General features: G+C 39.2%; 1 protein-coding gene across 4 annotated transcripts in view; it reads left to right on the top strand.

The window, feature by feature from the left end:
- The window catches only part of RAPGEF5 (Rap guanine nucleotide exchange factor 5), a 232,373-nt gene that overhangs the window by 158,708 nt on the left and 57,824 nt on the right, over nucleotides 1–15,841 (top strand). The window lies entirely within an intron of this gene.

Raw genomic sequence — 15,841 nt, 5'->3', positions numbered from 1 at the left:
ACCTGCTTAGCTTTTTCACCCCTGCATAAATCTACCTAAACTTCCTTCATCACACAGGGCAGTGCTGGATTCTTTTAACCAGGATTTGTAATTTGTTTCAGCCTGGAGCAGTTATCCCAATGAATAGGCCTCTGGCTTTAGCCTGAATTCTGTGACTTGATCCCCTGACTAAAATGCACTTTTTGCTGCCACCATAGCACCTGTCATGATCTAAGTTTGCAGTACATGGACTGCATCAATGAAAGGCATTTGGGGGTTGTATTGGTACAATACTTTGTACTGATAACTCACTCCTTAAGTTTTTCCCATGCGGGAAGGATTTTGAAAGGATAGCTCAGGTGAGAACAAGAATTTCCTTGGGTCCTGGCAGTTTTGTCTGAACTTAACTGATCTGTGCTGCATTATGAAGGACATTAAGAGGAACAAAGATACATGGAATATGCAATTGAGTTTTTAAAAAGGCAAAATGACTCCATCATGCATCCTACCAGTAGTGTTATTGTTTGATCTCACAATTCAAATAAAAACTTTACTTTGCCTTATGTATGTTTGGGGGGGAAAATGGCAATAGTCATTTATACACAGACAAGCTAAAAGAAAAATGTATTCTTGTGGCATTTGCTGGGTGGTTTTTGCTTGTCTGTGTATTAATATTTTGCACATTTGAGTAGTATTTGCACAGTTGAGTAATAATGCACAATTGAGTATTTTGCACATTCAGTAAACTGAAGCAGAAGCCAAGTTCTGCTTCATCAGAGGTGGTCATTGTGGAACCGGCCATAATTTTCTGTGTACCGATTACCAGACTGCTTTACACAGGTGGTTTGGACTTGATTACAGACAGGTTATCTGCCATGAAGACATCTTTGAACACGGGTACCAGGTTGGGAGATTCAGTGGCTTGTTCTTAATAGCACTGCAGTTCTGTTCTGGGCACAGGACTTTATGTCTAAGTTGTATAAATAAGAGTAGAGATTACTGAACTCAATACTAGGCCTACTTGGTTTCTTTTTTTCCTTTGTTCTCACTATCATTGGTTTTTTGTGAAAGATGGCCTTGTTGTTGTTGTTTAATCGCTCAGTCGTGTCCGACTCTTGCAACCCTGTGGACTGTAGCGTGCTAAGCCCCGCTGTCCATGGGATTTCCCAGGCAAGAATACTGGAGTGGGTTGCATTTCCTCCTGCAGGGCATCTTGCCGATGCAGGGATTGAACCTGTGTCTGTTGGATTGGCACACAGGTCCTTTATCACTGAGCCTCCGGGGAAGTCCTGGTGCCTACTAACAAGCTCCCATACTTAACACTGGGAATGAAAAGTCACCCTGATCCCTCTTAGTAATGCCAGTGGTTGCCTCCTGTTGGGAAATGGTGTTGTACCTGGTGTGTCGTGACTGTTATTCCTAGTTTGTTTTAGATTATAGCAACACTGGGGTCTAATGTGTCACCCTTTCCAGGTGCTGAGCAAAGCAGAGAGGACCAGGACTCAGTGGGGTGGCCTCAGTCCTGCTGGGGTCAGCCCCTCCTCACTCCTCCTCATTTCCTTAACATTTGCAGAGGACACATGTGAAACTTTATGTGTTTGCAGAGACACCTGAGGGGAAAAATGGTAACAATACTTGCTCTGATCAAAGGAGTTTTATGAAAATGAAAAAATCAACTTTAGAGAGAGATGGATGTGTAATATCATAGGGACACCTAAGTAGAAGTCACACACAGTTCTTCCAAACTTCATGAACAGCACTTGGAGAAAATACAACAGAAAGACCCATATGTGGCTTTTGTTGATAAAACTAAAAGAAATCTCATAAATAGAATATCAGTTTCATGTAAAAATGGGAGAAAAGTGATTATGAGTTTGTTCTAGTTTGAATACCAAATGAATCACATATTTTAAAGTAGCTGTGGCCTCTTGTCACTGATAGAAGTGAATTTCAGTTCTTTATCTCGCTCAGGCTGGCAACCCTTATTATAAAAGGCCTATGTATTCAGGGGTCTAATAGAGTCTCGTAAACATATGGAAGACAGATGGAGGAAAATGAGAAGGGGCTGCAATAAAAGTATACAGCAGCGTTTTTATGTTCTTGAGCACCCCTTTTAGGGAGCTGGAGCCGTATGGAGCCGGGTGGAGCCATATGGTGGTCGTCCACATGGCCCCAGTGGCAGTGAGAGAGAAAGGGACATGGGAGGAAATAAATGGTGCGGGTTGGGATGAGCCTGATCTTGATTCTTACATTCCTGTACCTGCCAGAGGCTGGGGAAGTTAACTAAGCAAGAGATGCAAGCTATTCCCCATCTTTTTGCACAAAAGTCACTTCATTGTTAAAGTGTAGGTGCATGACCCAATAGATGAGACAGGTTCAAGTGATTACTAATTGATGTTAAGATGCAAGCAGAAAAAAAAGTTTACTTAATTAAGTGGAACAGAAATATGAGATAATGTATTTTTGTTATTACCTGAATTAAGAATGGAATAGAAAACAATTCATATAGTATTCTATCACCATATCAAACTGAGTTTTAAAAAGCAAAAAATGTTGGAGATGCTTACAAGCAACCTGCTAATGATTTTCCTAAATGATTTGATCCACACGACACTTACTATGCTTATTTTCATATCATAGTCTTCTGTGTGCCTACCTTTCCTCTCTGGTAGCACCAGGCACAAAAGCCCATCCTTTGATTATCTGTGGAATGAATGGATAAATGAATGAATGCATAATCCTTCATTGTTTAAAATTGAAAAACTATTTGAGTCTGGTAACTGGATATCTGTTGGTGAACAGGCAAAGCCTGAAGCTGTTTGCAAAGAGTTCCTTTTCCTTCAAGGTTCAGGTTCTGACTTGAAGCATTTGGAATGTTAGGGGAAAATCAAGCAGCTCTGTCTTCCATCTTCCCAGAAATAGGACAGATATCATTGGGCATTCCTAGCCCAGGAGAATTACATGGAAGGCAAGAAGCAAGAAAACCAGTTTGCTGTGAGTGGAGGAGCTGGGGGCTGGAGGTGTAAGTCTGCACCACTTCCCTGGTCAGTGGTGATGGCTGCTCCTATTTAACCCCTTCCCCTCCCTGGAGGGGATGCAGTATGTTTTGTCTTGAGATGCTTCTGTCAGGAATAACGATTTCTGTTTCAAAGTGGGGAGGATGGGGGCGACACTCTATGTATCAGATGGATTCCCCAGAGGAAATCCTTCCTACTGATTTCTTTTCCTACGTCTGCATTACGATGAGTAATTAGGGGAAACAGAGAAGAGGACATGATTTGCTGTCCTGTTTCTTCTGTGTCTTAGGTTTTTTTTTCATCTTTTCAAAGCAAATATGCTTGTGTGAACAGGTTTTCAAGAAAAACAGAGACTAGGATAGTGGAAACGGGTAAATCCTGTCATGCTTACTAGGCTTGACCTGCTTTCTTCCAGGAATGGCTATTCTTAGTTCATGAGGTTACCATTCAGAATATCCAGTACTCAATGTGTGTTGACCACAGTTTAGTCCATGCGACTGGTGTGCCTTCAGTAGCATCTACAAGGCTCCTTGCGTCATGGAGAAAGTGAGTCCCTTACCTGTGTTGCGAGGCAGCCACCTCTGTGAAAGTTGACACCTGGTTTATGTCTTAGGAGTGTCTCACTTAATCGATGGGGTGCCACAGCTCTTCTCCATCTCCAGCTTAGTAGTGTTTTTGGAGCACTGTACCAATGGGACCTTGAGTGGAGCTAGAACAGGCATGACAGTTTTTCACTGACTTTTTTAACCTTCTTCACCCTGCTAACAGCAAGCCTGTCCTGAATACATGATACATACTTCTTTTGAAGGAAAATTAAGAATGCCTTTTTTCCTGATCATTGGAAATACAGAAGACAATCTAGGTGAACTTCTTCCTTAATTTCCTTATATTTTAGGATTTCTGAAAAGCTGTTTGGTCCTTCTGTTCCAGGCTTTCTTTTGCAGGTGACCAGATCTTTTTAAGACTGTGTCCGCATGGCTGTGGAGGACTAGAACTTTTGGGGGCTGGCACAGAGCTTTTAGATGGTTGGGAGGCTCCCCATGGTTTTATGCCGTTAACATGCATATAACATTATCTTGGATTTGTCTTTTTATTTTTGTGGTATCATGTGACACGTCATAGACCAGTCATAGATCTTATCTGTGGCTGCATCATTAGCAGCACACGGGACATTTTTCAAAATACTGATATCTGAGTCCCACCACAGAGATGCTGATTCAGTTGACCTAAGTTGAGACCTAAGCCTTATGGTCTTTGAAAGCTCCACAGGTGATTCTGTGCGTAGCCAGGTCTGAGAGCCACAGAGCTAGGATGATGACTTTGTCTCCCCACTTTCTTCAAGGACAAATTCCACGTGTCGAATAGTTATATATTTGCCCCTGGGAGCTAGGGGGGTCATTTCTACTTTCCTCCACCGCCCTCTCCACTCCCTCTCCTCGGCTCATATCTGGCCTTGTATCCACTGTTTTCCTGCCCCAGAGCCTCTGCAGCCTGAGAAGTTCAGAATCACAAACCTGCATTGTTGGTCAAGCCTCTAAAACAGTTTCGAAAAGAGGAGATAATCCAAGGAAACAGTGGTGTTGGTCACACAGCTCTTTGCTGTCAATTCTTGGAATGAGGAGTCGATGGTATAGTGGGCAGAACCCATTTGGATTTTTGCCAGGGTTCTGTCATGCCCCACGGATCTCTGGGTGGTCCTTCAGTCTTACAGCCAAGAACACTTAGTTCTGTAAGAAATGACCTTCTGAGAAAGGAGAACACACAGCTAGCAGAGTAGAAAGGGTACTCAGATGAGATTCTGAAGTGTTGGGTCCTGGCTCTGAACTCTGTTAGTAAACCAGCCTGAGACTTTGAGCAGTTATACATGAAGTGATTTCTGAAGTGTCTTTCATCACTAAAATGCTTTGGTCCAAAGAGATTTATATCAACCCTTTCCTTTCAAAATATGTCACAGAACTGTAGAATTCTAGCTCTGGAGCCCTTAATGTTCATGTAGACACCTGCCAGAACCTCACCATCATTTTATGCTTACCTCACCATCACTTAGGCATGGCACAAGGACTTAGGTCATTTGGCCTGATTTCGTGTTGCTCTGTCTTCCTGCTGTGTCTCTTCAGCCTCACTCAGAGAGCAGTTAGAATGTTGATGGGGTAGCAGACTTGGAATTCAAGGCCCAGTGGCCCTATCTGGTGATGATTTATGCATGTTTGTGTAGAACACAAGTTTCCAGTGGGAAACTGCTTAAGTTCCTTTCAGAAATTATGCTATAACGTTTACAAAGAACAGCTTTGATTTATCACCAACTAGTAAAATACATTTGCAGAGAGTTTTATTACCAGGCCATTTGGGGATATTCAGAAACAGTCTCTTGCCAGAGAAAAGCAGTGGGTTTCCCCCCCTCCCGCTGCCCCCGTGATGAAATGTACTGCATCCTGGCTCTCAGACTAACGCTCCCTCTGTAATTCCTCTACTTTTAACTTTACACGCTGCTCCTATAATAAAATACAACAGTGTATTTTTGAGTGTCCAGTTTATATATACGTGTGAAAGTAAAAGTCGCTCAGTCATGTCTGACTCTTTGTGACCCCATGGACTATACAGTCCATGGAACTCTCCAGGCCAGAATACTGGAGTGGGTAGCCTTTCCCTTCTTCAGGGGATCTTTCCAACCCAGGGATCAAACTGGGGTCTCCTGCATTGCAGGCAGATTCTTTACCAACTGAGCTATCAGGGAAGCCAATATACATGTGATGAATGCCAAAGAAAATTTTAATTCCTTCCTTCCACAATTATCTTTAACCTCTGCTATTATGTAGGCACTCTTGTAGCCATGGGGACACAGCTGTAAACAGACTACTCCCAACTCCTCTGTGGGGCTTACATTTTAATGGGGGGAGTCAGCCAAAAAACAAAGAGAGAACCAGTGGATGTGAAATGAATGGGTGCTAAATAACCAATCTCATTACAGGCACTAGTGTGGGAGAACTGTATCTATATGTCATTGAAGATAAAGAAGCTATATCTTAGCATATCTAAAGTAGTATAGAGAATTAACATGAAGTTTCTGGTCCTATTCAGCAAAGTTCAGAACCTAAGGAAATAGTTGAGAAAATAAATAGATACAAGACATAAAAGGAATTTGATGTAGCCATGGGTATCCCCGGATGGTACTTGCTTTAGCTAGAAGTTGTAGGCTTTGTATCGCTGTAGTTGCTTGGTATCAGCCGTTTACTTTCCTGACCTGTGCAAATAACTTTCTCAGAGACTCATAACTGGACTAGGTTGCCACTTGGGGTCTTTTTCAGCTTTATGGAGCTGTCAATTTTAAATATTAGGTTAATTCTGTTTGCATACATGCTAATGAAAAAAATCAAGGAAAGACTGAAGAAATTCATTAGCCCTAACTCCAGCTACCCTGGGTGTGCCTCAGATGCAGATGAGAGACCCACTGTTCAGCAAAGACTTGTTTTTCCAGATAAAGCAAAGGCTTGAAACAGCAATCCACAGTGACAGTGAAAATCCTGAAAGTGCTGTCGAGAGAGCTCTAGGAATAAAAGTGCTCATATAAGGGTCTGGTTTCTGTTCTGCTCTATAATCTTTGTGCATTTGGTTTGGTTTCTTGGCAGTTCCCTTAGCTTCTCTCCTAATTGCTAATATGGAGAATGTATTGTTTTTGCTGGTTGCAATCGAAGTATTGAAAGGCTTTATAAATTAATATTGACAAAGTGACGAGATAATTAGAATTGTATAGAAATTTCTTTCTCGGTTGCTTCATTTATGAAAGCAAAGAACTTAGATCACATGATGTCTGAGGCCCCCTCCAGTTTTGAGAGCCAGGTTTTGACACCACTCCATTTATACAAACGTCTGCTTCCTTAGAATGATGCCTGTATAGGATGATTATCTCCAGCTAATGAACAGAGACACTAAGGCAGAAGACGTTAACTAAGGTGCTTCAGAGATAGAGGGATCATTTGAATCTGGAAATGAACCCAGCTGTATTCGTAGCTTTATCCCAGACATCTTTTTTGTCTAGTTACTGGAATCATGGATAAGAGGCAGAATTGAAGGAAAAAAATCTAGCATTCAGCTCTAGCTATAAACCTCAAATCAAGCCCTTTAGTCGTCACTTTAGGGAGAACTACTCTCCAGCACAAAAGACTTGCTTCTTGGTCTCCAGCTGTGAGCAAAGTGGCCACTGGATTGTCTGACTGCTTCCAGAAGGTTTCACAAGACAGAGAGTGTGAGGGAAGCAGTCCTAATTATCAGCTGATGCTATATCAGACCACTCACATGAGAAATGATTAAAAATCAGATTTTGACTGAATTTTGTTTGAGGTGTTCATCTTCTGAACTCATCTATTCACACCACCTTTGAACAAGTGATATTATGAATAATAGCAAGGGAATTGATGCTTTTACGCTGCCAGTAGATTGTGGGTTAATTAATACTCCTGTTGGTAATGAAGCAAGGTGAAATGAAGTGAGACAGAGCTGAGGCATAAGGTCATTAATGTAGGCTGATTAATAATGGAAATGTGGAAGTTTTCATTACAACATGAGCAATGGGAAAAGGAGATGTTTATTGGATAAGGATATAGGCAGGAGTACAGATACTTTTCAGGGAAGCTATTCCTGTTTAGAACAGATTGGATCAGTGGAGTACATTTTTTTAAATCACATCATTTTCATGTTTGTACCACATGATCTCTTCTAGTACTTTAAGTTCAAGTATAAGTCTAGAGCACATAGAAACAAGGTATAACATTGTAGGGCTGTGGGAAATTAATTTCAGGAGGATCTGAAGATAGGAAATGGAAAATGAAGCACAAAATGGGCAAGAATTACCTTAGAAAGTAGACCTTTAGTCTCCTGACTATAAGAATTTTGAAAAACTTGTGCATCTTCACAAGAGTTTTTGGATTTTCTTCTTTGAATACATCTTCAATATTTTAAGGAAAATATTAACAGCTTTATGATGGGTTAGAGTGAAGGCCAGGTCCTGGACACAGGAAGTGAGGGAGAGGATCTTTGAAGGTTTCCTCCGCACATTATGCTCTAAACGAAATACACATGTGACTGCTTGTTTCTGTGAAGTCTGTCCTGGTGGTGTGTCCTCAACCCCCCAAACCACAAGGGTTTCCCTTTGTAAACTGTAGCCAGAGCAAAAGACTCAGAAATGAATGGAGTTCCTCCTTTATTCACCTTTGCACTTTGTATTTGCTTTATTCCCCTTATTTCCATTTTCTTTGCTTTCCCTGAAATGCTTTCCCTCTGCCTCAGATGCTCAATGTGGTCCTCATCTCTTTTGACAGACAACTGTGGGGAACCTTAGGTATTTCTTCTTTGCAGCTCAGTAAATTCTAATTTCCTAGAATGGCTAGTGGATAAATTATTACAAATAATAAAATACTGTGGTACACTGAGAGTTGCCATACATATGTGCATAAATTACCAAATTTCAATGAATCAAAATGTATAAAATTACCATCTGTTTTTAAATATAAAGCATAAAGGCCCTCTCTAATAAGTCAGAAAGTATATAGAATATCTTTGGTTTTATAATCATGTGAATAAGATATTGACTTAAATCTGTATAGTCTCTTTGACATAGGGTGAAGGTTGCTTTTTAAAGACAAACCCAGTATTACTTGTAGTTTTTCTTATAAAGATGCGTTTGAGAAAAGCTTTGTTTAGATTTCCCTTTATATTTTGTCTCCCTAATATATATCTTTTAAAAATAAAGACAGTTACTTCTGTTTTTCTATCTATAATCTATAATCTCTGTAGCAGTTTCTCAGTTAATTTGTGCTGATTTTTTTTCTTAATAAACTTTTTTTTTCGGGATGGGGGGAGTTCTTTTTAAAAGGAAAGTGAATTTTTATTTCCTTAAAAAGAAAATGCTTTTCTCAAGTCTTAAAGTTTTAAAAATGACCGCATTTTCTCAGTGAATTTGGGGTATATTGGCATACTTAATACTGTACTTTAGTAGAAACACTTGGGATTTTGTGAGTGTCCAGCTATATTTCCAGAAACTTGTTTAAATGTGTGATGTGAGTCAGGTATTTTTGGAGCAGCAGATTCTAAAATTTCTGGAGATGTGATACTGTCTCAAAAGTGTGTTTAATTTTAGCAGAACCATAGTTTTAATGTAACATCAGCAAATGAAATTACTCGAGACTGTGTTTAAGGCAATTCAGTGGATAAAGAAGCTCTTTCCCTGTGTTCCCCTCTCTCCCTCAGAGATCTTGTGTGTCATCTTTACTATTGATGGAATTAATGTGAGATCATCAGATGTTCTTGTCCATGTTTTTAAATTCTGTGACATCATCCTCAGTCAAAAATTTTAGGGTCCTGTCAGAAAATGGAGGAAAAAAAGTGATTTTTCTGTACAAGAGTGTGTATTTCAGATAGTCTTATAAGTGTGAGGAAGGAATGCTAGTGGATGGCAGTCTGTTGATTATAATCACTGCATGTTAAAGTCTCTCACTGTGTTTCTATCAAATTACGGCTTTAGGTAAAGAGTACAAAGCCACGGAATTGTTGTAATTGACAAGCACATGTCTAAAAGGGATATTCTTCAAGTGAGAGAATTTTTGTCTTTAACACACCTATAATTGAGCTTTTCCTCATTTCTCTCTGCAGTCTTTCTCATTATAACCTTTCCCTCCCACTTCCCATTATCCTCATTTTCTGCCCTTGGGGCTTTCTTGCTCTACAATCGAAACCATTCTTTTCATTCTGTTTGCTGCTTTTTTGCCTTGTGCTTAAGGCTGCTGTTTGGCTGGCAGTCCTCCCCCCAAATCCCAGAAATAAATATAAAATGAGACAATTGGTACGTATGGGTGAACAGAAAGTGTGGAAAACTGTCTTATTGTAATACCCAGAATATCTTGTTGTAATCTAAATAGTGGCAGAAAATTACTTTCAGAGCAATCCTGTATCCTTTTCTGCTTCACAGTTATCCTTCTTGTCTGTTTTCAGCATACAGGATACTTGATGAACCTTCTAATTTTTAAATCTTTTAATCCTATAAATGAGCTTTACTTAGTGTGAAGATGAAAAGCAGAAGTTAAAATTGCCCATCTCATGCCTGGTAGGATATTTCTACTTAAATTCTCAGTCTAAAAATGAACGGGAGTTTAGGTGAGTGGTGTTTATATCAGCACTGGTGACAGATAGTAGTTTTAATATTAAAGTAAAGCATCTGGTATTTTCCTTCTTTCTACCTCCCTTTCTATGTGTCTTAAATAGACTTGTTATGAAGAAAGATTTACATAATACTTAGAGCAAGTTAGTCCCCCCCTACACACAGAATTTTCTTCCTGTTTTGCTTGATAGCACATATTTTGCTTTTGTGTAGCAGGCTTATAGATATTATAAATCCAGTGTCATGTGTTTTGTTAAGGAAAAAAAAAAAAGAACAGAGAGAACAGGGTGGAGATATTTTCATCCTAATTTTAGCTCTTGTCCCCAGAGTTGAACATGTAAAATGTGACCTCCTGTGTCTTAGTTTGGTTTGGTCTGAATTTGAAGGCATTGCAAAGCCATTTTCATTCACCACTGATGACTTTTATATAAAGATTTTACTAGGCTCAAATTCTGCCAGTGCTGATTGGCATATTATGAGTGCATATCTCAGAATTATGATGACAATTTACACTATTAGACCGTATTCTGGGGGAGGTTGTTTGTTCTTTTAGAAAGAAATCAAAAACCTGCAAGGCAAATGTTTCTTTATCAGCACATTCTAGAAATTCACAATAGTGAGATTAGGGTAAATTCACAACACTCATCTCTCCTTAAATGTACTTTTCATGCTTATGATATTTGAGAAACTTGAGAACAAGACCATGTTACTGATACTATATTTGAGTTCCTGAAAATTTTCTGTGCGTATATATTTTTTGTGATTAGGCATGGCTGCATATAACAGGAAATCTCGAACAGTGATGTACACAAATGTCCATATACTTCTCTCTCATGTGAAAATAGAAATAAAGAAATGCACTGCAGAGCTGGTAAGGCCCATCTGAAATCAGCCAGGGGTGTGATTCCTTCCAGCTCTTTGCTCCAGTGTCCCTATATATTTCTGTCCTTTTAAAGTAATATAAACATACTGTAATTTAAAGTGCCACATAACCACTTTTTTTTAAGCCTATGAAGATTAAGTCTTATATTTTTCTCTATAGGTGAATATGTACACTAATCTCATGTATTCTTTTTTTAAATTGAAGTATAGTTGATTTACAATGTTGTTTCAATTTCTGCTATACAGCAAAGTGATTCAGTTATACACATAAAGACATTCTTTTTTTACATTCTTTTCCATTGTAGTTTATCACATATATTGAATATAGTTCCCTGTGCTATGCATTAATCATAATTTCATGTATTCTTAGTTCTCAAGGCTTATTTATCTGTAAGTACCTTTCTCTTGTGTAATTTGAACCACTGAATTCATGATTGAGAATTCTTCATCTTTTACTCCAAAATTCTCCCTACTAGTTGTGAGAAATATTCTTCATAAGTAAATTTAACATATACAAAGAAGTAGTTCATGTCATAAGGCTTTGAAGAAGTTTTTTAAACAAAGCACAAATTAAAATTATTCTTCTCAGGGCAGGCTATAGTATACCATTTTATATATTATTGTATTCTTGGTGATATTTCAGAACTCATATGTGCCCATTACATATCTGTGTGGATCAAATCACCATGAATCATGCTAATAGAAAAGCTTAAGAATGTTCTTAGGCAGGATATAAAATTAACACACAGAAATCCCTTGCATTCCTATATACTAACAATGAAAAAACAGAAAGAGAAATTAAGGAAACAATACCATTCACCATTGCAACAAAAAGAATAAAATACTTAGGAGTATATCTACCTAAAGAAACAAAAGACCTATACATAGAAAACTATAAAACACTGATGAAAGAAATCAAAGAGGACACAAACAGATGGAGAAACATACCGTGTTCATGGATTGGAAGAATCAATATTGTCAAAATGGCTATTCTACCCAAAGCAATCTATAGATTCAATGCAATCCCTATCAAGCTACCAACGGTATTTTTCACAGAACTAGACCAAAGAATTTCACAATTTGTATGGAAATACAAAAAACCTCGAATAGCCAAAGTAATCTTGAGAAAGAAGAATGGAACTGGAGGAATCAACCTGCCTGACTTCAGACTCTACTACAAAGCCACAGTCATCAAGACAGTGTGGTACTGGCACAAAGACAGAAATATAGATCAATGGAACAGAATAGAAAGCCCAGAGATAAATCCACGAACCTATGGACACCTTATCTTTGACAAAGGAGGCAAGGATATACAATGGAAAAAAGACAACCTCTTTAACAAGTGGTGCTGGGAAAACTGGTCAACCACTTGTAAAAGAATGAAACTAGAACACTTTCTAACACCATACACAAAAATAAACTCAAAATGGATTAAAGATCTAAATGTAAGACCAGAAACTATAAAACTCCTAGAGGAGAACATAGGCAAAACACTCTCCGACATAAATCACAGCAAGATCCTCTATGACCCACCTCCCAGAATATTGGAAATAAAAGCAAAACTAAACAAATGGGACCTAATGAAACTTAAAAGCTTTTGCACTACAAAGGAAACTATAAGTAAGGTGAAAAGACAGCCCTCAGATTGGGAGAAAATAATAGCAAATGAAGAAACAGACAAAGGATTAATCTCAAAAATATACAAGCAACTCCTGCAGCTCAATTCCAGAAAAATAAATGACCCAATCAAAAAATGGGCCAGAGAACTAAACAGACATTTCTCCAAAGAAGACATACAGATGGCTAACAAACACATGAAAAGGTGCTCAACATCACTCATTATTAGAGAAATGCAAATCAAAACCACAATGAGGTACCATTACACACCAGTCAGGATGGCTGCTATCCAAAAGTCTACAAGCAATAAATGCTGGAGAGGGTGTGGAGAAAAGGGAACCCTCTTACACTGTTGGTGGGAATGCAAACTAGTACAGCCACTATGGAAACAGTGTGGAGATTCCTTAAAAAACTGGAAATAGAACTGCCATATGACCCAGCAATACCACTTCTGGGCATACACACTGAGGAAACCAGATCTGAAAGAGACATGTGCACCCCAATGTTCATCGCAGCACTGTTTATAATAGCCAGGACATGGAAGCAACCTAGATGCCCATCAGCAGATGAATGGATAAGGAAGCTGTGGTACATATACACCATGGAATATTACTCAGCCGTCAAAAAGAATTCATTTGAACCAGTCCTAATGAGATGGATGAAACTGGAGCCCCTTATACAGAGTGAAGTAAGCCAGAAAGATAAAGAACATTACAGCATACTAACACATATATATGGAATTTAGAAAGATGGTAACGATAACCCTATATGCAAAACAGAAAAAGAGACACAGAAATACAGAACAGACTTTTGAACTCTGTGGGAGAAGGTGAGGGTGGGATGTTTCAAAAGAACAGCATGTATACTATCTATGGTGAAACAGATCACCAGCCCAGGTGGGATGCATGAGACAAGTGCTCCGGCCTGGTGCACTGGGAAGACCCAGAGGAATCGGGTGGAGAGGGAGATGGGAGGGGGGATCGGGATGGGGAATAAGTGTAAATCTATGGCTGATTCATATCAATGTATGACAAAACCCACTGAAATGTTGTGAAGCAATTAGCCTCCAACTAATAAAAAAATTTAAAAAAAAAAAAAAAAAGAATGTTCTTAGGCTTGTGAGTAGTACATTTACTTTAAAACAAAACTGACTTATTATTAGAACCATTTGAGACAAGGAATATGTATGAGTTCCTTTAGCCAAAAGGCAAAAATACCTTGCCCAGTGGCAGCTGGCACATGTTTAATGGCCTGTTTATCTGGACGTTGGACTGATAGGTGATAACTGAGGTGAGGGACAGCCAAGATATTGACATGCAAGTCAGTTCTTTTGCTTTAGGAAAGAGTGAACACGATTTAACATGACTAATGATTTCTAGTATCTATAATGTCTAATACAGAGAAGTTTATGTAGAAGAAAAAGAGTTTTATGATTTGACCTTTTAAAAAAAATTGTTTTCCTTTCTGTCTTTACATTTCAATTTTTTTAACTATAAATATGTGTAGTGGCCATTAAAATATCTTAAAAACATTGTGAATTTGTGGACTGTCTTAATCCTTCTAGGTTATTATCATTTCCACCCTTGGAAAAGTAAATTGGTTGATCTCTTATAGCTATGTGCTATTGCCAGGTGTTTGCTAGAAAACAAAAACAAAGTAGTATTTGAGTAGGGATAAAGGAACTCTAGCATGCTGGTAAGTAGATGAAAAACAACTTCACAGGGGCCTCTTTGGCCGTTCAAAGCCCATAAAATGACTAGGTACCTTCATCTATGGTGCTTTCCACTATCTCAACCCGGGATTTGGTGACTTTCCTGCATTTCCTTTCCCCCTATCCCTAACAGAGCAGGTTTGGCTGCACACCCTCAGGAGAGCATCATGCACTCAGAGACATTGCTGAGGCTCAGCCCGGCTTAGGACCTGAGCCCCTGCTGACATTAACTTGCATTAACACGGTGGCTGTTTTCCTTACTTATCTCAGTCTCGGTGTCACCATCCTGCAAAGATATGAGCCCTACATACCTCAGGTGGCTATGAGGAGCAGAGACCAGCTGAGCGAAGCTCAGGATAGAGCTCACAGTATGTGGTCCATGAAGAGTGGCTGGTACGTTTTGTTTTTTTTTCCATACAGACTAGCTCTGTTTTCCCTTCCAGTGTTTCCCTATCACCCACCAAAGCCACCACTAGCTTTCTGGGGCATGGTAAGGAATAGGCATGGTTCAAAACAAATTTGAGGCTCTCTGAGGCTAAAATAAAACAAAACAAAAATAAGACCGGTCAGCAAAAACAAGACCGGCAGCTGACTGTGGCTTAGATCACGAACTCCTTATTGCCAAATTCAGGTTTAAATTGAAGAAAGTAGGGAAAACCACTAGACCATTCAGGTATGACCTAAATCAAATACCTTAGGATTATACAGTGGAAGTGAGAAATAGATTCAAGGGATTAGATCTGATAGAGTGCCTGAAGAACTATAGACGGAGTTTCGTGACATTGTACAGGAAGCAGGGATCAAGACCATCCCCAAGAAAAAGAAATGCAAAAAAGCAAAATGGCTGTCTGAGGAGGCCTTACAAATAGCTGTGAAAAGAAGAGAAGCAAAAAGCAAAGGAGAAAAGGAAAGATGTTCCCATTTGAATGCAGAGTTCCAAAGAACAGCAAGGAGAGATAAGAAAGCCTTCCTCAGTGATCAGTGCAAAGAAATAGAAGAAAACGATAGAATGGGAAAGACTAGAGACCTCTTCAAGAAAATTAGAGATACCAAGGGAACATTTCATGCAAAGATGGGCTCAAAAAAAGGACAGAAATGGTATGGACCTAACAGAAGCAGAAGATATTAAGAAGAGGTGGCAAGAATACACAGAAGAACTATACAAAAAAGATCTTCACAACCCAGATAACCACGATGGTATGATCACTCACCTAGAGCCAGACATCCTGGAATGCAAAGTCAAGTGGGCCTTAGGAAGCATCACGATGAACAAACCTAGTGGAGGTGATGGAATACCAGTTGAGCTTTTTCAAATCCTAAAAGATGATACTGTGAAAGTGAGGCAATCAATATGCCAGCAAATCTGGAAACCTCAGCAGTGGCCACAGGACTGGAAAGGATCAGTTTTCATTCCAATCTCAAAGAAAGGCAATGCCAAAGGATGCTCAAACTACCACATAATTGCACTCATCTCACATGCTAGTA

This window comes from Cervus canadensis, chromosome 3, assembly GCF_019320065.1.
Source record: "Cervus canadensis isolate Bull #8, Minnesota chromosome 3, ASM1932006v1, whole genome shotgun sequence".
Classification (NCBI taxonomy): domain Eukaryota; kingdom Metazoa; phylum Chordata; class Mammalia; order Artiodactyla; family Cervidae; genus Cervus; species Cervus canadensis.
Note: the sequence above shows the minus strand (reverse complement) of the source record. Positions and strands in the feature narration are given on the sequence as shown.